This window comes from Phocoena phocoena, chromosome 8, assembly GCF_963924675.1.
Source record: "Phocoena phocoena chromosome 8, mPhoPho1.1, whole genome shotgun sequence".
Classification (NCBI taxonomy): Eukaryota; Metazoa; Chordata; class Mammalia; order Artiodactyla; family Phocoenidae; genus Phocoena; species Phocoena phocoena.
Window position 1 is genome coordinate 27675575 of NC_089226.1, and position 21155 is coordinate 27696729.

The 21155-nt window shown below is 36.2% G+C and overlaps 1 protein-coding gene across 3 annotated transcripts in view; it reads right to left on the bottom strand.

Moving 5' to 3' along the window:
• GRIA4 (glutamate ionotropic receptor AMPA type subunit 4) overlaps positions 1–21155 on the bottom strand; it is a 520203-nt gene that overhangs the window by 236791 nt on the left and 262257 nt on the right. The gene's annotated exons all lie outside the window — the stretch shown is intronic.

Below are 21155 nucleotides of genomic sequence, written 5' to 3' on the forward strand. Positions count from 1 at the left end.
CATTTATCATTACACCTTTGAATACGGGGGATGGAGGGAGTTATGATTATTCCCATTTCACAAATAGAGAAGTTGATTATAGGAATTATGTATCAACCATTATTAACAAACTAGAGATAAAGCTAAGTGTGTAATTTGGGATCCTTATTTTCAATCTTTCATCCATTAATTCTTATAAATTATTGACTGTGCTTATATAAGATTTTGACACAGTATCCCATACAAATATGTGATACATTTTCAAGGAATAATGATATCTTTTCTGTTTCATAGCCAAATAAAACGAGATAGAGATTAAATGACTTGAAAAAAGATAAAAAGGGAAACCATTATCAGAATAGAAACAAGAATTGAGAGAATCTTGTTTCTTCGGTATCCATTCTTTCAATAAATATTTATTGAACACCTTTCTATATTTAGATATAGTGATTTAGACTTGAGAAATAAAGAGAAATAAAACTGGCCCATGCCCATGAACAGTTCACACTGTATCAGGAGGGGCAGGAATCCTCCTCTATAGTAGGAAAGATGACATGTATATAAATAACTTTCCTACAAGGCTGAAATTAGTAGATATAATTTGAGAGCTCTAGATACACTACTGTAAAATTTCAGTAACAATAACTTCTTTTTCTAGAGTGAGTAGAATCTGCCATATGTATATCTTTATAGCATCAGAAAGGAAGGAGACTAAGCTATAGCAGTATATGGCAGGCTGGAGGAAGCCTGTATATGGATGGGGTAGGATGAGGGACTTGTCTCTCAAAATGGGTATGGGGACATGGGAGACACTGAAGAAGCATATGAAATACAGTTGAGTAGCAAGAGCTAGAAAAGTTCCCGAAGAAGAAACCTGTGCTAGTAGAAGCCTGAATGTCAATTTCATGGAATGGTCATGTTTCAGGGGTCTGTCATTAGTCGCTATCCTGTCCCCAGGAGGGAGGCAATATTTTCTTCAATGAAGTAGTTCTTTGAGTTGACATGGGAAGCAGTGCTTCTGCTTCAGGTAGATTTGAGACTGTTTCAGGGGTCAGATGAGGGTCAACTCTTCTATATCTTTTTAATCAATACTCCTTAGATCATTCTGCATAGCCAGAACCAGAACTCCACAGGCAAGCATTTACCTGGGAACCTGGAGAGTATAAGGTATGTATTTATAAAGTAGTAGGCTGGGCCTGTGAGCTCCACAACAGAAGAAAATGCATTATTTTACACAGAATGAAATAGGCCTGTGCCTATTAACACATGCCATATCATCATGTAGAAAAGGTTCATATTATTGCTTAATTTGTAGAAATGGAAATTCCAGGTTTTAATTTAAAACTTAAAACATTTTAACTCACAAAAAGAGAACTATAATTATTTAGTTAGGTGATTTTTATCTTTATTAGAAAATAATACTCATGTTTTTTACCTTTACCTTTTAGCGAGCATTTTAATCAAAGTTTAATTTATTTTAATGATCAAAACCTTAGTGTGATTTTGAAAATTGCCAGAAATTAGTCAATCATTTTGAAAACAATCTAAATAAATTGTCTTCAGTGTACTGGGAAGATAAGTGATTGTAATAGAAACAGTGAATTACTCTGTCTTGTTTTTTCACTCAGCACTGCAATTCACAATGATACATAGTTCTTATTTGGAAATCATAATATGCTAACACTCTAATTTGTAATATTTTTGACTTAATTAAAAGATAGTAACAATAAATATCATACTAGACCTTAAAAATCAGGCAAAATTCAGGAATTCCTAAATGAAAACATTTCTTCATACCATGAGAACCTACTCCATGGCAGTATGGAATGCACTTATTGATTCTGGATTGAGTTCCACAGAATGCTTCTCTTTTCCCTGTTGATTTGTAGATCTAGTCTCTTTCTGTCCTGTATTAATCTCACCTTCAGCAGTTGGACTTACTGTTCTACCTGACTGAGAATATGAAAGACATCTGGAAGGATGTCCTTTAAGCACTCCCTAGCATGTGAATCTAGACTGTGCTCCTTGCCCTTTCCTCAATAATGGAGGGACTACTGGAAGGAGCACCTTCTTTTCTCTAATGCCAATGACTCCAGCTGTGGTCTTGGATATAGCATGTGAAGATCCAAAATGGTCCTAAGGTGTCTCTGGGAACATCCTCGCTAGTGGGAATCACAAATTTTAACTATGTCATCTGAATCATCCTGCTGCTAGTTCAAGAATATTATGCAAATATTTTTGGAGTATGGATTATCACATATATAAAATATAAAATCAAAGTTATCAGTATTAAAAGTAATGCACACACATAATAAATTCATCCTTGTATATCACTTAAGACTATTTCTGAAAATGTTATTTTCAGATCATCTACATCAAAATTACCCAGTGTGCTTGTTAAAAAGAGTATACTTGGACTCTACACCAGACCTACTGAATCAGACCCTCGGGGTGTGGGACTCATAAGCTCCCCATGTGATTATTATGGAAAATAAAGTTTGAGAGTCATTGACTTAATATGATGGCAAAGGTAATATTAGCTATGAGTGCTCTGAAGTTGAAACCTAAGGTGAAGAAAAGTGTCCATAATATGAAGGAATATTTGCCAAAGCAAGGAACCCAGAGTAAACATAGGGCAATGGCCTCATGGGGAGGATAGGAACTCCACCAATCATCTAGTCCATGCTCTTGATATCACTGTACGACCTCACGATTACTTTCAGTTCAATGGCTAAAAGTTTTGAGTCACCACTCCATCTCTTTGGACAGTCTTCTCACTGAAATTAAGTGAGGTGGTCCCAATATTAGCTCCTCCCCCCACCGCTCACAAGATAAGTAAGTCAAATAGAGCAAGTCAGCATCCAGTACTTTCTCCTTTCTCTTTTATGCTCTGGGTCTGGTGAAAAGGAGTAGGGGAGAGGAATATAAAAAAATTGCTGCTTCAAGAGTCCCATGCTGTGATGACTATTTACTTTCCCTTTCTACCAGCCTAGGAGCTTAACTCTTTATTATTGAGAAAAGCTAAGGGAATATTATTGAGCTGAAATTCTATTAATTCACAATATATTTTTGTTATCACTTTTATCCCCTTCTTCTCCCTGATACTCAAAATCTCCTAACCTTCTATCCTCAAACATACTGAGACCCTTCCATCTTGATAAACTGTTTATCTTTCCCCCCCTCTTACCTTAATTAATTACTGTATTATTTTTCTTCTTTCTTTCATTACCAAACTTCTCAAATGCCTAGTGTTTACCTGCTGAACTCATTTTCTTGCAACCCATTTTATTTCTAGCCCCCCACTTTAAAGACACCACTCTCAAACAACACCAATGGTCTCTGCTTTTCTAAATCAAATGACTTTCACTCTTCTTCATGTTGATTAAAAGCTATAAAAGAATTATGCAGTTTAATATGTATCATCTGGGAATCCATTGGCCAAACTGTTAATTGATCACAAGTATTAGTGTGATATTTAATAAAAGCCCATGGATTTGTCAATCATTATTTGGACATAATTGGTTACATTTCATCACCATTTGATTCTGCCCACTCTTGCATTCATAGCTTTATTTCTAACTCATTAAAATGGAGGATGAGAATGCAAAATCATAGTATAGTATAATTTAAATAAAAATCACATCACATACATCTGTGTTTAATAGACTTTGTACAATTTACAATAGTTTTTGTATTATTTGTATATTATATATACATTTGTAAATATTTACAAATCAAATATTTACTAATGTATTAGTAAAAACCATATCATGTAATGAATGCATCCCTCATGTGTAAATCAAATTTTATAATCTGATTGTGGGATATTTTAATTGATGAAGAACATTCTCCACTTAAAATTTGTCAACATAATGAATCTTTTTGATTTGTTTTGCTCAAATTTTTAAATAATTAAGTACAATGTTTAATAATAAATTTAAAAATATTTTTTAAAAATTTAAATGTATTATAAAATACATGGAATAGACAATAACATATTTCAGCTCTTTGGATTTTCAGTTTAATATTAACATTTCTAGAAATAGAAAGTAAGGATTACTTTGTATTTTATGACAAAAGATAAATAATTGGAAATCTTAAATATCCCCCAATTTCATACATATATCGATCAGAAACTCTTGAATCAAATGCACTACACTAATGTATTTATTAGGATGATGTTAAAACCTATTGAAGACTATTTGCAGCAAGTTGAAATTTAAACAATCAGCCTGAATAGGTTTTCTGTTTGTTAGAACATCAACTTGATGCAGGTATACTCAAGGACTGCATGTCTGCCTGAACCCCCAGGAAACTGAACTTATCCCTTAAGGTCACACAGCATGGTAGCTAAAACAGGTCTTTATGTAGCAGGACTATAATACTTACATCTGCAAATTTATTTAAATAACTCTTTAGGTTTCACTGCATATTTCTAGGTGAAAACCATATTTTCCATAACTCTTTGATTCACTTAAGATCTTTTCTATATTCTTATCTTTAAAATGCTAGCATGCTTCCCACAGATAATATTAGCATTGCTCTCCCCAAACACATTTCATTAGTGGGGACAGCATGCTACCATGTCATTCTCTATTTAGAGACTCTGTACTCAAGCCTGTACTGATTTTTTTTTTTTTTTTTTTTTTTTTTTGCGGTACATGGGCGTCTCACTGTTGTGGCCTCTCCACTTGTGGAGCACAGGCTCCGGATGCACAGGCTCAGCGTCCATGGCTCACGGGTCCAGCCGCTCCGCGGCATGTGGGATCTTCCCGGACCGGGGCACAAACCCGTGTCCCCTGCATCGGCAGGCGGACTCCAAACAACTGCGCCACCAGGGAAGCCCCCTGTACTGATTTTAACACGGAATGGTCAGAGCTTTGTAATGCATAGGGCCAGGTGTATGTATAAACAGCATATGTGGGATAATTTGGGCTCTGAGCCCTCATCTGTCCTTAAATACTTTCCCGTTGATCTTCCATTACATTTGCACAGATTAATTTACCATGTTAATAGTTATTATCTTGGATAATTTAGATGTTATGAAAAGATTAAAAAATTGAGATATGGAAGATGGAGTGTGTGTGTGTGTGTGTGTGTGTGTGTGTGTGTGTGTGTATGAGCATAAAGACAGCAACCTCTGGAACAGTGTCAGCTCTTCTGTCCCTCCTCTAATTTTTTCTGATTATGATATTCTCAGATATTCCTACTGGCACATCGTAATATCCTGTATTTCCCAAGTCAGGACAATTACAATACTTTATTATAACTATTCTTTACATTGACTATATTGAATGAGTCAATTAATCAACATATGAATTAAAATAAAGCATTTTGTAAATGGAGACTTAACAGCCAGGAATTATGTTTATAGAAACACAAAATGAATGTAATAAATCTTAATAATGTAAAAATAGTAACATAAAAAAATTTGAAGATGGTTGGAGATAGGTAGGAGAAAATGTAAGGGTACTATATACCATGACTTATATAGCACAAAGCCAATCAGCACGTTTTAAATAAAACATATAAGGGGACCAAAAAGGTGGAGTAGGAGGATATGGAACTCACCTTCCCCCACAAACACATTAAAAATGCATCTACATATAGAACAATTCTCACAGAAAACAAACTGAAAACTAAAAATGTACAAAAGAAATCCTATACAACTAAAGCTGCAAGAAATATTTCCACAAAACCAGGTAAGATGGGGCAAAAAAGGCATTAGATTGGGACCTGTGCCCTTGGGAGGGATCTGTAATGAAGAAGTAGTATGTATGGGTAGATCTGAGCCCTGGGGAGTGAGCAGGTAAAGCCACAATCTGGGCATCACAGTCTTGGGGTCCTGCATGGAAGAGATGAGAACTTTGCCTGCTGGGAGAACCACTGGGATGGAGGAAAGGTCTAGGGAAGCCGAGACTGTATTTGTGAGGAGTGCCTGCAAGCTGCTTTGCCAACAATCAGGGCAGAGAGAGTCTTGCACTGGTGGCTGCCACCTCACCAAAACCCCCAATCTGAATGGGGTAAACACACTGGCCCCACTCACTCCCCACCACAGACTTACACTAGATCTGGGATAAATACAACAGAGAAAGGGACGAGATTTTGCACTACTTCTGAGTAGAACCAGGACACATCCACAAGCAGTGCATAGGTCCTCTGTGACTGCATGAGCCTTACTTGTTTCAGCAGACCCCTTCCCTGACAGTGCAGCAACAGCCATGGAGCAGGGAGGAAGTCTCACCTCACATCCTGAACAAGCTTTAAATTCCCCACCACCAACCACATACTCTGTCAAAGGGATAATAGCCAGCACACACTGAAGAAAGATGCGTCGGGCATCCATAGTAAAACCAGCACTCACAACAAAGACATTAGACACACACAGTCTAGACAGGAATGCTCCCACAGAAAAACACCCCTTCAAGACCACAGTAGACAACTGTTTCTCCAAAATGCACAGAGACAGAGAAAGTTAAGTAAAATGAAAAGACAGAGGAACTACTCTCAATGAAAAGAACAAGAGAAATCCCCTGAAAGAACAGATAATGAAACAGAACTCACCAATCTACCAGACCCCAAGTTCAAAGAGATGGTAATAAAATCCTAACTGAATTAAGAAATATTATCTATAGAAATGCAGATCACTGTAACAAGGAACAAGAAACTATAAAGATGAACCAATCAAAAATAAATAATTCTGTTGCCAAGATAAAAACCAATCTAGAAGCAATGAATAGCTGATTAAATAAAACAGAAGAAAGAATAAGTGATCTGAAAGATGGAATAATGGAAATCACCCAATCAGAGCAGCAGACAGAAAGACAAATGAAAAAAATAAAAGCAACATATAAAATATATGGGATAATATAAAGATGCCAACCTATGGATAATAGAGGTTCCCCTAGGAGAAGAGGGGATCCAAAAGCTATTTGAAGAAATTATGGCTGAAAAGTTCCAAAATCTAAAGAAGAAAGCAGATATCCAGGTATAGGAAGCACAGAGGGTCTCAAAAAGATAAACCCAAACAGACCCACACCAAGACATACCATAATTAAAATGGCAAAATTTAAAGATAAAGAAGATTCTAAAGGCAGCAAGAGAAAACTAAAAACTCAGTTACAAGGGAACTCCCATAAGACTATCATCTGATTTCTCCACAGAAACTCTGCAGGACAGGAGGGAGTGGCATGATATTTTCAAAGTCATGAAAAGGAAAAGTCTGCAACATAGAATACTCAACCCAGGAAGATTATCATTTAAAATAGAAGAAAAGAGAAAGAATTTCTCAGAAAAGCAAAAATTAAAAGAATTCAGTCATACTATTCCTACCCTAAAAGTAATACTGAGGGCTCTTCTCTAAATGGAAAAGAAGCAAGAATCTGTAGGAATGGGAAAATTACAGTGGGAAAGGCAAATATATGAAAAGATTGAAGATCACTTAAATACATCAGTACAGAGATTAAAAAAACATTTAAAAATTTGTAAAAGTGATTACAACTATGATAAACAGTAACAGGATAAGCATGAAGATATAAAATAAGACATCAAAATCACAATATTGGGGGAGTATAAAAATGTAGATCTTTTAGAATATGTTTGAAATTGAATGACTATCAGTTTAAAGCAAGTATGGATCAACATAACTGAACTCCATGGTGACCACAAATCAAAAACATACAACAGATACACAAAAGCCAAAAAGAAAGGAACTCAAGCACACTACAAAAGAAAATTATCAAACCACAAAGGAAAAACAAAGAAGAAAAAATGAACAAAGAAGAACTACAAAAACAACTGGAAAAGAAGGATTAAAATGACAATAAATACATACCTATCAATAATTGCTTTAAATGTCAATGCACTAAATGTGTCAATCAAAACACATAGAGTGGTAGATTGGTTAAAAAATAAAACAAGAGCATGAAATATGCTGCCTACAAGAGACTCACTTCAGTGCAAAAGGCACACACAAACTGAAAGTGAGGGGATTGAAAAAGATATTTCATGCAAATGAGAAATGACAAGATATTGGAGGTAGCTATACTCATATCAGACAAAATAGACTTTAAAACAAAAAATTATAAAGAAAGACAAAGAAGGGCATATAATGATAAAAGAATCAATACAAGAAGAGGATATTACACTCATTAACATATACATATCCAATATAGGAGCACCTAAATATGTAAAACAAATAATAACAGACATAAAGGGAGAAATTGACAATAATACACTGATAGTAGAATTTAACACTCCACTGACTTCAATGGACAGATGATCCAGATAGAAAATCAACAAGGCAACAGAAGTTATAAATGACACAATAGACCAGTTGGATTTAATTGACATCTACAGGACACTATATCCCACCAAAACAGAATATACATTCTTTTCAAGCACAAATGGAATGTTATCTAGGATAGACCACATACTAGGTCACAAAACAAGCCTCAACAAATTTAAGAGGATGGAAATTATTTTAAGCATCTTTTCTGATTACAACAGTATGAAACTAGAAATCAGCCACAGAAAGAAAAATGAGAAAAGAAGGAACACATCGAGACTAAACAACATGCTACTAAAAATCCAATGGGTCAACAATGAAATTAAAGAAGAAATCAGAAAATACCTTGAGAAAAACAAATATGAAAACATAAATTTATAAAATCTATGAAATGCAGCAAAAGCAGTTCTAACAGGGAGGTTCGTAGTGATACAGGCCTTCCTCAGAAACAAGAAAAATCTGAAATAAACAACCTAACCTAACACCTAAAAGAATTAGAAAAAGAAAAACAAACAAAATCTAAAGTCAGCAAAAGGAAATAATTAGGATCAGAGAGGAATCAAATACAATAGAGTTAAAAAAATAATAAAAAGGATCAATAAAACCACGATCTGATTTTATGAAAAGATAAACAAAATCGACAAACCACTAGCAAGGCTCACCAAGAAGAAAAGTGAGAGGACCCAAATAAGCAAAATAAATAATGAAAGAGGAAGAAATAGTAACAATATCACAAAAATATAAAAAAAAATCATAAGAGAATACAATAAACAGTTATATGCCAACAAATTGGGCAACATAGAAGAAATGCACAAGATTCTAGAAACATGCAGCCTGCCAAAGTGACTCAAGAAGAAACAGATAATTTGAAAAGAAATCACTAGAAGTGAAATAGAATCTATAAAAAAAAAAAAAAAAAATCCTTGCAAGCAAAAGTCCAGGACCAGATGGCTTCACTGGGGAATTCTACCAAATATACAAATAAGAACTTATACCTATCCTTCTCAAACTATTCCAAGAAATTGAAGAGGAGAGAACACCCCCAAATTCATTCTATAAGGCCACTATCACCTTTATACCAAAATCAGACAAAGACAGTATAAAAAGAGAAAATTATAGGCCAATATCTTTGATGAATATAGATGCAAAAATCTTCAACAAAATGTTAGCAAACTCATTCCAGCAATATATAAAAGGATCATACACGTGATCAACTTGACTCATTTCAGAGTTGCAAGGATGATTCAACATATACAAATCAATCAATGTGATGCACCACATAAACAAAAAGGATGACAAAACTACATGATCATCTCAACAGACACAGAAAACGTATTAATATTTGACAAAATTTAACATCTGTTCATGATAAAAACTCTCACCAAAGTGGCTATAGAGGGAACATACCTCAATATAATAAAGGCCATTTATGACAAACCTGCAGCCAACATAATATTCAATGGTGAAAAGCTGAAAGCCTTCCCACTAAATTTGGGGACAAGACCAAAATACCCACTCTCACCACTTCTATTCAACATAGTATGGAAGTCTTAGACACAGCCACCAGACAAGAAAAATAATAAAATGTATCCAAATTAGAAGGGAAGAGATAAAACTGTCACTGTTTGCAGTGACATGATACTCTATATAGAAAACTGTAAAGTCTCCACACAAAAACTATTAGAACTAATAAGTGAATTCACCAAGTTAACAGGATATAAGAATAATATACAGAGATCTGTTGCATTTCTTTACACTAATAATGGAATATCAGAAAGAGAAAGTAAAAAAAGAAAAAAAATCCCATTTAAAATCACGTCAAAAAAAAAAAAAAAAGCTAGGAATAAAGTTAACCAAGGAGGTGAAAGACCTATACGATGAAAACTATAAAACATTGATAAAGGAATTTGAAGATAATTCAAAGAAATGGAAAGATAGCTTGTGCTCTTGGATCAAAAGAATTTGTATTGTTAAAATGGCCAGAAGCAATCTACATATTAATACAACTTTATCAAAATATCTATCACATTTTTCACAGAGCTAGAACAAATAATCCTAAAATTTATATGGGATAACAAAAGACCCAGACTTGCCAAAGCAATCCTGAGGAAAAAGATCAAAGCTGGGCTTCCCTGGTGGCGCAGTGATTGAGAGTCTGCCTGCCGATGCAGGGGACACGGGTTTGTGCCCCGGTCCAGGAAGATCCCACATGCCGCGGAGCGGCTCGACCCGTGGGCCCATGGGCCATTGCCGCTGAGCCTGCGCGTCCGGAGCCTGTGCTGCGCAACGCGATAGGCCACAACAGCGGGAGGCCACAACAGTGAGAGGCCCGCGTACCGCAAAAAAAAAAAAAAAAAAGATCAAAGCTGGAGGTATAACACTTCTTGCCTTCAGGCTATACCACAAAGCTACAGTAATCAAAAGTTTGTGGTATGGCAGAAAAAACAGACATAGATCAATGGAACAGAATAGAGAGCCCAGAAATAAGCCCACGCACTTAGAGTCAATTAGTCTACAACAAAGGAGACAAGAATACACAATGGAGAAAAGACAGTCTCTTCAACAAGTAGTGTTGGGAAAGCTGGACAGCTACATGCAAATCAATGAAACTAGAACACTAGAACACTTCCTCACACCATATACAAAAATAAGACCCAAGTGGTTTAAATACAAGACATGACATCATAAAACTCCTGGAAGAGAACATAGGCAAAACATTCTGTGACTTAAATCACAGCAATATTTTTTTTTTTTTTTTTTACAGCAATATTTTTGTAGATCAGTATCCCAATCCAAAAGAAATAAAAATGAAAATAAACCTATGGGACCTAATTAAACTTAAAAGTTTTTGCACAGCAAAGAAAACCATCAACAAAATGAAAAGACAACCTATGGAATAGGAGATAATATTTGGAAATGATGCAACTGACAAGGGGCTAATATCTAAATATACAAACAGCTCATATAACTCAATATCACAGAAACAAACAACCCAATTGAAAAATGGGCAAAAAACCTAAATGGACATTTTTCCAAAGAAGACATGCAGATGGCCAACAGGCACAGGAAAACATTCTCAACATTGCTAATTATTAGAGAAATGCAAATCAAAACCACAATGAGGTATCACTTCACACTGGTGAGAGTGGCTATCATCAAAAATAACACAAAAAAAGAGAGGGTGTGGAGAAAAGGGAACCCTCCTACACTGTTGGTGGGAATGTAAATTGGTGCAGCCACTATGAAAAACAGTCTGGAAGTTCTTTAAGAAACTAAAACTTGAGCTACCATATGATCCAGCAGTCCCACTCCTGGGCATATATTCAGAAAACATGAAAACTCTAATTAGAAAAGTTACATGCACCACAATGTTCATAGCAACACTACTTACAATAGCCAAGAGATGGAAACAACTTAAGTGCCCATCAACAGGAGACCAGCTTAAGAGGAATGAATTATTACTCAATCATAAAAAAGAATGAAATGTTGCCATTTGCAGCAACATGTAAGGACCTAGAGAATATTATACTTAGTGAAGTAAGTCATACAGAGAATGACAAATACTATATATCACTTATATGTGGAATTAAAAAAATAATATAAATAAATCTATATATAAAACAGAAACAGACTCAGAGATGTAGAAAACAAACTTTCAGTTACCAAAGGGGAGAGAGAGGGAGGGAGGGACAAATTAGGAGTATAGGATTAACAGATACAAACTACTATATATAAAATAGATAAGCAACAAGTGTTTACTGCACAGGGAATTATATAGCACAGGGAATTATATTCAATATCTTGTAATAAGTTATAATGGAATATAATCAGAAAAAAATAACTGAATCACTATGCTGTACATCTGAAATACACAATATTTAAATCAACTATACTTCAATAAAAAACTTAAAAAATATAAACAAATGTCTCTAAGACAACAAAAATGACCGTGATGACTCCAGCCTCTTAATATTCTTCAGTCTTTTTCTCAAAATTAGAATAATCTCTTGGGAAGTAATATCTTTTGCATAAAGGAATTTATTTGAAGTTTATCAATTGCTTTTTCCTTGTCTTCTAATGAATTCAAGTAGAATAATTATTTATTATATATATAAAAATTACATTATTGCTCAAAGTCAATTATGTGAAATTATTTCCATCCTACCTTTTACATACATTTGTATATCTTCCATTATATTATCACAGGTTAATTTACAAGGTCAATAATTATTATTTTAATTAAATTAGATATTACACAGAGAAGGAAGGATTGAAATATGAAGTAGGGTTATGGAGATATACCTGTCTATCTATCTACCTAGAAATAGTTGAAATAATGTTCATCAAATATTGACACCTGTTATTTTGGGGTAATAACTCTGTTCTGACTCAAGAATCTTATACAGTGTCTAACATCTAGTAAGTGTTCAATAAATATTTGTTGCATGAGCCATGAGAAAGGAAACTCTGCTTAGAAATATAAAGTAAAGCAGTGGACACCCTCATAATTAAGTTCTGACAGGGGAGTGCTAAAAAGGGGGGTGGTGAAAGATGTGGGAATTTGAAAGAAATAGTACTGTTAAACTCTTAAGAATATGTTTTATAATTACATATAATTATGTAATTCATATAATTATGAATTTGGGGGCTGAAAAGATAATGAGAGATGTTTCTATCAGTAAAAAGGCATGCTTGGGGCTTCCCTGGTGGTGCAGTGGTTGAGAGTCCGCCTGCCGATGCAGGCGACACGGGTTGGTGCCCCGGTCCGGGATGATCCCACATGCCGCGGAGCGGCTGGGCCCGTGAGCCATGGCCGCTGAGCCTGTGCGTCCGGAGCCTGTGCTCAGCAACGGGAGAGGCCACAACAGTGAGAGGAGCGCATACTGAAAAAAAAAAAAGGCATGCTTGATTTCCTAGTTGTGAGCTTTGTTCAAGTGCATTCGTAAAGGCAGTGACAACCAATTAACTTTCTCCATCATGTGGAAGAAGTAACACATACTCTGAAATTCACGCCACAGAAAGAGAAAGAGTGGAATGCACAGCCACAAAAACATGGAAGGACGTGTACCAGCCGCCCTAGAAGCCCAGCTGCTGCCACACCTTTCCTGTCAGAGCTGTTAACTCTAAGGCAGGAAATTCTCAGTTTGGATAATACAGGCACCTGCGTAGATGAATGAAAAGCAAAGATTTGATCCTTAATGTAACAGAGCAGCTCAGTGGGAACAGAACTGAATTAGGTGTCAGAGGACAGAGCTCCATTTTGGAATAATCACTTCTCTCTGCTTCAGTTTGCTCCTCTGTAAAATGAAGATACTAATACTTGCCTTGAGGACTTCTGAGGGTGATGGTAGATCACAAATTAGATAAAGGAAGTGACATGTTTGGTAAACTGTGAAGCACTACCCAAGTCAAATTTATCAGTATTTAAGGTTATTTTTGATCCTCTGCAGCAGGAAGAAAGTCAGAAAGGAAAAGCAGCTTTACCGTGAATTAATACCTTGTTTCAGAGAGTGAGTGTAAAGACAGTGATAGAAAATTAATTGTCCCTGTTTTAAGCAGAGATCTTTACATTTGTTTTAAGAAAATGTCTTTTACTGATCTATCTCAACTAGCAGACACATGTCACATCATGTCTGCTTTTTCTCAGAATGCTTCACTGCTCCCATCATTCTGTCTCCTACATTCCAGGCTCTTCCTCTTCTATCCGAACCTCTTGTTCTTTGGTGATCTCATCTATTCCCCCGCCTTACTCTGCTCCAAATGAACACTTCCTATCATACACATAGACATAGATTTTGAATAGGCACTTCAAACCCAGAATGTCCAAAATGGAATTCACTGTCCTCCTTACTACACTTACCTCTTCTGCTGGGCTTTCTATCTCAGTTGGTTACATTGCTGTTTACCCAGTTTCTCAATTTTGAAATTATAGAACCAAGGATGTGGTAGATAGTTTTGCACTGCATAACTCTAAGGGATGCCATTCATACAGTAGTCTCTGTGAATGCAGCCAATGTTGTACAGTGTACAACCTGCACAACTGAACATGACAGTCCTCCCAACAGCTCCCCCACTTGTTCCGTTATCTCAATTGTCATTTATTTCTTGATTTTCTACAATAGAGAGAAGTCTGTGGACAATTCTCAATTTATCGGAGGACCCCACTTAAACATTCATGACACTTTATCACAGTTTATCTTTAGTTAATAAGTCAGGGATAGTATTCTCAGTATGGACTGTTATAGGTGAAAATGATAATGCAGGAAGGTTTTTGTATTAATTTAAACATATACATTTTAATACCACATACAGATGAATGTGGTGTGTATGTGTGTGTATATGTGTTTAGTAGAAAGTATACAAAGATAACCCTCAAAAATCCCCCCTCCCTGTATGCACATGCTGCTCCTCACATCAAGAGGTGGAGCTTATTTCCCCTTCCCTTGAATCTGTGTTGATCTTGTGACTATCCTTGGTCTATGGGATATTACAGAAGAGATGCAACTGAAGACTTGCCAAGTCTTGAACAGAGTGTGTGAACCTTGTCCTTGTCCTTCTGAAACACTACTTCTTAGAACCTAGCTACCATGTTTGAGAAATATACAAAGAGACATGTTGGTTAATAGACCCAGCTGAGATCCCAACTGACAGCTAGTATCAACTTGACAGTCATGTCAATTAGCCATCTTGGACGTTCTCGCTCACTCAAGTCCCCAAATGACTATAGCCCTATCCATTGTCACAGGATTGCCCAGCTGAGCAAGTCACCACAAAAAGTCATTAGGAATAATAAATGCTCCTTTTAAGTCACTAAGTTTGGGGTGGTTTGTTACCCAGGGATAGATAAGAAAGATAGTATATGTATGTGTGTGTACACATGAGTGTGTATTTAATTCATCTCTTTAAGGAGCCTAAGGTAAAGGCACAAAAGGCCATTAGCTAAAAGTGGTATGTATACTTTTTGTGGGAACAGTTTCCAAAACAGTTCTCTCCAATATTCAGTAAAACCACCAGTTAAGGCCATGGGATAAATAATAGAAAGGAAGAGAATGCCCCAGTGATGAGGAGAACAGGGCCTGATCCTGGGTGGAGAATGTGGACAATGAGTCTCATAATCTAAGCTTCTGGTTGTCCTTTTGTATGTCATATCTATGCCTAACTGAGTTGATAAAACTTCAAGCAAATGAATAAAAGTGAAGCAAGTGAAGATTGAGGAGTTTCAAATATGTCTTCCACCTTTAAATTCCATACATAGAGACCCTACCATCTGATGACTTGTCTATAAGACCAGAAAACCTGCTGAGATGTAGCTTGTCATCTATGGGACTAGTACCATCATCAACTCTATGGGAGCTAGGAACCAGCAGGGAGGAGCTTGCTTCTCTCTTCCCAGTCCTTATCTAATGTAGATCCTCCAGATTTTGTCTAAACAGCCTTGAGACAAAACATTCTGCTTTTGAGAAAACTTAGATAAGTCTTAGCATTCTGAAATTCAAGTCCAATGCAATTCCCATTCCCACTTTCACTATTTTAGTTTATAGCCTTTTCATCTTTGAGACTAAAGCACTACATTAGTTTCCTAAATCATTACCCTATACTTTCTATTTCCTTCCATTAATACTCCATTCTGCTGTCAGTGATCTTTTAAAACACAAATCTGTCACTTTACTGCCCAGTTAGAAAATGTGACATTGAATTTCTCAACACACAGAATGGAGTAATTGTTAAGAAAAACAGGGATGGGAGATCTTGGGTTTTATTCAATAGGGAATAGGTATAATGATTTTTCAGGCGGGAGTAAAATAAAGCAGTATTTTGAAAATGTCTTTCAATATCAGATTCATTAATTCCTCTTGATTTTAAGAAGCCTGTTAGTTTTAGTTCATAGCAACTATTTTTTTGTGGGTCTCTTTTTTATCCTTTTTTTCATTTTAATCTGCACATGTCTCATGCTCCAATTCACACTCCTAGTCACATGTTTCCCTAACTCAGACCTCCCTATACTTATCTCTGTTTGAGTCTACAATTTTAAGTTTATATTTACATATAGATAAAAAAGCTTTCTGCTTTTCTCCCTTCAATTTCTGTCATCTAAAGAAAATAGAACTAGTCCCAATAGATCAGATAAATATTTCCCTTTCCTTTGAACACCTCCCCAGACAAATATCAGCACCTCTGTTAGTATATGTTGACATGAAGTAGGGAATATATCTTATAACTGGGCCATTTTAAGTGGTCTCTCTTGCATGAGGATTAACTCTCTGTGGGTAGTTGATCATGTTTCAATTTAAACTGCCTAGCACAGTCCCTTCACTCTCCACAAAGACAACTGCAGGGGTTGTTCCCAGAAGCCAGCAGTCATTGCTACTTTTGTCACTGGCAGATGAGACCGGTAAATTAAAATGATTCTATAGACATCCTCTGAAGTCTTCTCAGTTTGTAGCAGATTCACTGAGTAAGAAAATTAAATATTAGGACATATTTCTTGACTCCATGTAGCTCCTGCTAAAGAGTTAGTTATTGCTCTTGCATTGCCAGAAATTTGGACTTCAGCTTAGAAGGGTCTTGATGTTTCAGTTCCTCATTTAGACATGTCCACAGTTCAAATCTCTCTCTTCCGTGAAAGCTGGATGGTTTTCCATAAGTTACTAAATAGTTTCAATATTCTTGTCTGTAAAAGGGTTATAATGGTATCTTCTGAGAATTAGAAATTATCAGTCTGTGCGTACATGTGTGTGTATGTGTGAACATTACTGACATAGCACACAGTAAATAGAGCTATTATTATTAGGTGATTCTATGACTCTTTTCCCTATTGCAGGTCTGTCTGGGAATACTGGGAACTCTATGTCTTCCTCCCCACTGAGGAACAGTTTCCCATTTGTGATGTGAGCAAGCTATTCTCTGAGGTAAATCTGAAAATTGTCTCTATTCATTTGGAATACTTTAAGTAGCTGAATATAAGCAATCTTATGTCAAAAAATCACATCTGTGACACTGCATGGAACAAGAGGTAATCCCCAAAGATATGTTTTCAGATAAACCATTTCTCAAGAATTGTGCTATGGCCCTTGGAAAATTTTGTTACACCATGTATAAAAAGTCAGATCATGGGGTACACAAAAACTGAAAATCTGAAAGCCTTACACTCTTTTTATGAAAACACTGAGATTTGTCTCACCTGTCTTTCATCCTCTAGAAAGTCTGCTGACTGGCAAAATGTCATGTTTAAATCTCTCCTTGTTTTGAATTGTGATCAGGAGGTACAAGCTTTCTTAAATATGATTTTCATCTATTTTAGTAGCCTCCGTACCCTGTATTGGCCACCTCAGGTAGGCACTAGCAACAGTGCTTAGCTGCATTTCCAATATATGGAATAATCTGGGTACATACCACATACAAGGTCAGTGGTGGCTATTGTGTCAACAAGCTTCTCATGCGTAAGAAATGCGTGCCTGGCTATGTATGTCATTTGTCCAACTTTAAAAATGTATCTAGACTCAGCATGAATACAGTGGCTCTTAAATAGAGCAAAACAGCTTGGGAGATTTTACTTTCCCTAAACAATGCCCAGAATCCCTTGTTCAGTTAAGAAATAAATTAAATTTTGTGGAGGAGAAACAATAGTATGTTTGAAATATCCATAGCTGTTCCCCTTCACTTATATTTTAAAATGACTAACCTTATTTAATTTACATTTGTGATGTCAATTGTCAAGTAGAAATAAAATCTTGTGGACCTATTTTTAATGGCTAAAAATAGTGTTGCAATAAAAATTCTAACTAAAAAAGCAGTCCTGTTTCACTGATGGTATCTTAAGAAAGCACAACATATTAGAAGTGTTTGCTGAATGGTCTTTTCTTATGTGTACTAAAATTCTTTTTTTTTTTTTTTTTTTCCGGTACGCAGGCCATGGCTCACGGGCCCAGCCGCTTTGCGGCATGTGGGATTTTCCTGGACCGGGGCACAAACCCTTGTCCCCTGCATCGGCAGGCAGACTCTCAACCACTGCGCCACCAGTGAAGCCCTAAAGTTCTGTATACCAGAAACATACCAATTTGTTTGGCAGAACCTGTGATACATTGTTTAATCCTTGTATATATAAGAAAGCAAATTCAGTTAATACTCATTGGTTTAAATAGAAATTATTGATTTTAAAATATTTATGCAGTGTAAAAAAATGTAAGGAGACTTAATAAATGCATATTTTTCCCTTTGGTATCCCCGTTAGTTTCTCCTCTGTTCTTTTGATGATGAAAATTATAAAATAATCAGCAATAATATCATATAGCTCTATTTCCTCTCTAGCTCTGTAGCACTGATGATTGGAAGAGAATTTCAACAAATTTTTAGCTCTCATTCTCTTTTACTTTTTGAAGACTATTTTTTTTTTTTTTTTTTTTGCGGTAAGCAGGCCTCTCACTGTTGTGGCCTCTCCTGTTGTGGAGCACGGGCTCCAGACGTGCAGGCACAGTGGCAAAGTCTCAGCGGCCATGGCTCACGGGCCCAGCCGCTCCACGACATGTGGGATCTTCCCGGACCGGGGCACGAACCCGTGTCCCCTGCATCGGCAGGCGGACTCTCAACCACTACGCCACCAGGGAAGCCCTGAAGACTTTTTGAAAGTGTTACCAGGATAGCTATGCCATCCTCTTCTCATCCCCTAACTATAAAATAAATTTATACAATATTTTAGTAAACCCATGAGATGAAAGGGATTGATTTTAAGATAAGTTGCTTTAACGTGAAAATTTTTTCTGAAATAGAAATTTAACTTTAGCTTATTTTTCCAGTTTACTGTTTCTTTTCTAAATATTTTATATTTTGCTTCATAGTGTCAACTTTAGTTGGCACTCACCATTGGCACTTGCTATCTACCTCTACAAGGATTAAATCATGTGCTGCTGCAGATGCTGATTTTCAACACCCGCTGAAAAGAGTTCAGGGTGGAGAGCAGAAATGAGGAACTCTGTGCAGAACAGGTCTTCAGATAGTTAGGTATTTTCAGGAGCCAATTTTATGAGGCCAATTCTTGTATCTCCTCATACCTAGAAAAACACTAAAATCCTTCATGATGATGTCTGCTCCTAATGACTAGCAGTAACCTTCATGAGACTAGCAGAAACCTTCTACAAAAAATATGTGCTTGATTGCATGTACTCCCCCTTCACCAAAATCACATATATACTGACCTTCCCCCCTACCTCTTTGGAGCAGTTTCTCAGAGTTATCTGAAATGCTGTCTCCTGGGCTGTCGTTCTCATTTTGCCCCAAATAAAACTTAACCCGCAACTCTCAAGTTGTGCATTTTTTTAAGTTGACAATAGTAATCAATTAACAATGTAATTTAGCAAATACAATGTCACTGACATTGGTATCTTGTATTGAATTAAATTACTAGGCCCAAGATGGAGCCAGTCCTGCCAGGGGGCCCATGTCGGCAGACTGAAACTTAGATAACTTTTGTGAATGAAAAAATGTCGCCTGCTATATTAGTAAACAAAGGATGTTGCAGCCATCAACCCATCAGCCACTGCAGCTGCCCCTGACTGTGTACCCTGAAGGGATTAGGGATGGAGAAAAAGAGGGTACTGGCTCTAGACCATTAAGATGCATATCAAAGGAATGATTTCAATAAGCTCAGACTCTTGCATCTTCCCATACATAGAAAAACCCTAAATTCATTAACTTGAGATGTCTGGATTTCTTTAATTAACAGTAATTTTTTGATGTTCCAACTACCTGCTTTTTTTGCAAAAACTCCTATATACCCTGGGCTCCTCCCTTACCTCTTTGGAGCAGTCTCTCAGAGCTATCTGAGAGGCTGCATCCCAGGCTTAAGTCCTTAGCAATTATGCCTAATAAAACATAATTCTCAACTTTTAGGTTGTGCATTCTTTTTTCTGTCGACACTTCTGTGTCCCTGTAAATGCTCTATTTAACCAGAAACTTAGTATATCCAGTCAGCCAGTCTTCAAACACCAAGCCAACTATCGGCTCTATACATATTTCCTTGTTCTTTATCCATTTTCTATTTTTCTCTTTCTTATTTCTTATTCTTTATCCTATAAAAGCTTCCTGCCTTCTGCCTCATTTTGCAGTTCTCTGGACCTTGGGAAGAGAGATTGCCTGCTTTAGGAAGTGTTAAATAAAGTTTGCTTGCAAATTGTCTTCTTTAATCATCTTAACAGTTGTATATAACAAAATATTATTTTGCTATGGCAATATTTTATGAATTTTTGATTTAAATGTATATTTTTGGAATCTGTTCAGATTTCAAGTAGACACGAATTACAGAAGCTTGAAAACTATTTTTATCTCATGTTTTCAAGTGGGAGCCTAGATATTCTGCTAGGTCATTTGAAAGCAATTGTTGAGCTTAAAAACTTCTATTTTGGCAGCTTTGCAAACAATGATGCTCAATTAACATATGAAGAAGCTCCATTTCATCTATAGGAAGTGAGAGTTTTTTCCTATTTTGCTTCTTTGTATCTCCATAGGCCTTCCCTTCCTTAAAAATCTATCATTGTTCTGGTTAAATATGGCAGACTGAATGCAAATGAATATTTTTTCTTCCTCCTTAAATCCAACTAAAATGACATTGCGAAGGGATAAAACTAAGGTAAAAACCCACCGAAACACAGAAAATTGGAGAAGATACGAAAGAACACACTTGAGATGTCAACAAAATATTGGAAGCTGAAAAGCAGATGGACAAGTGGTGACATTTAGACAAGCAGAGGCAGATGAAAGGTACTTGTTTGCAGTGAGGGAAGCAAGAATCAAGACAAATAATGCTGCAAAACACCAATGTCTCAGGATTTGGAGGTGTCAGTTACTTCTGAAGGTTAGAAAATCAGTAAGGCTAAATAACAGAAATAGAGTGGGT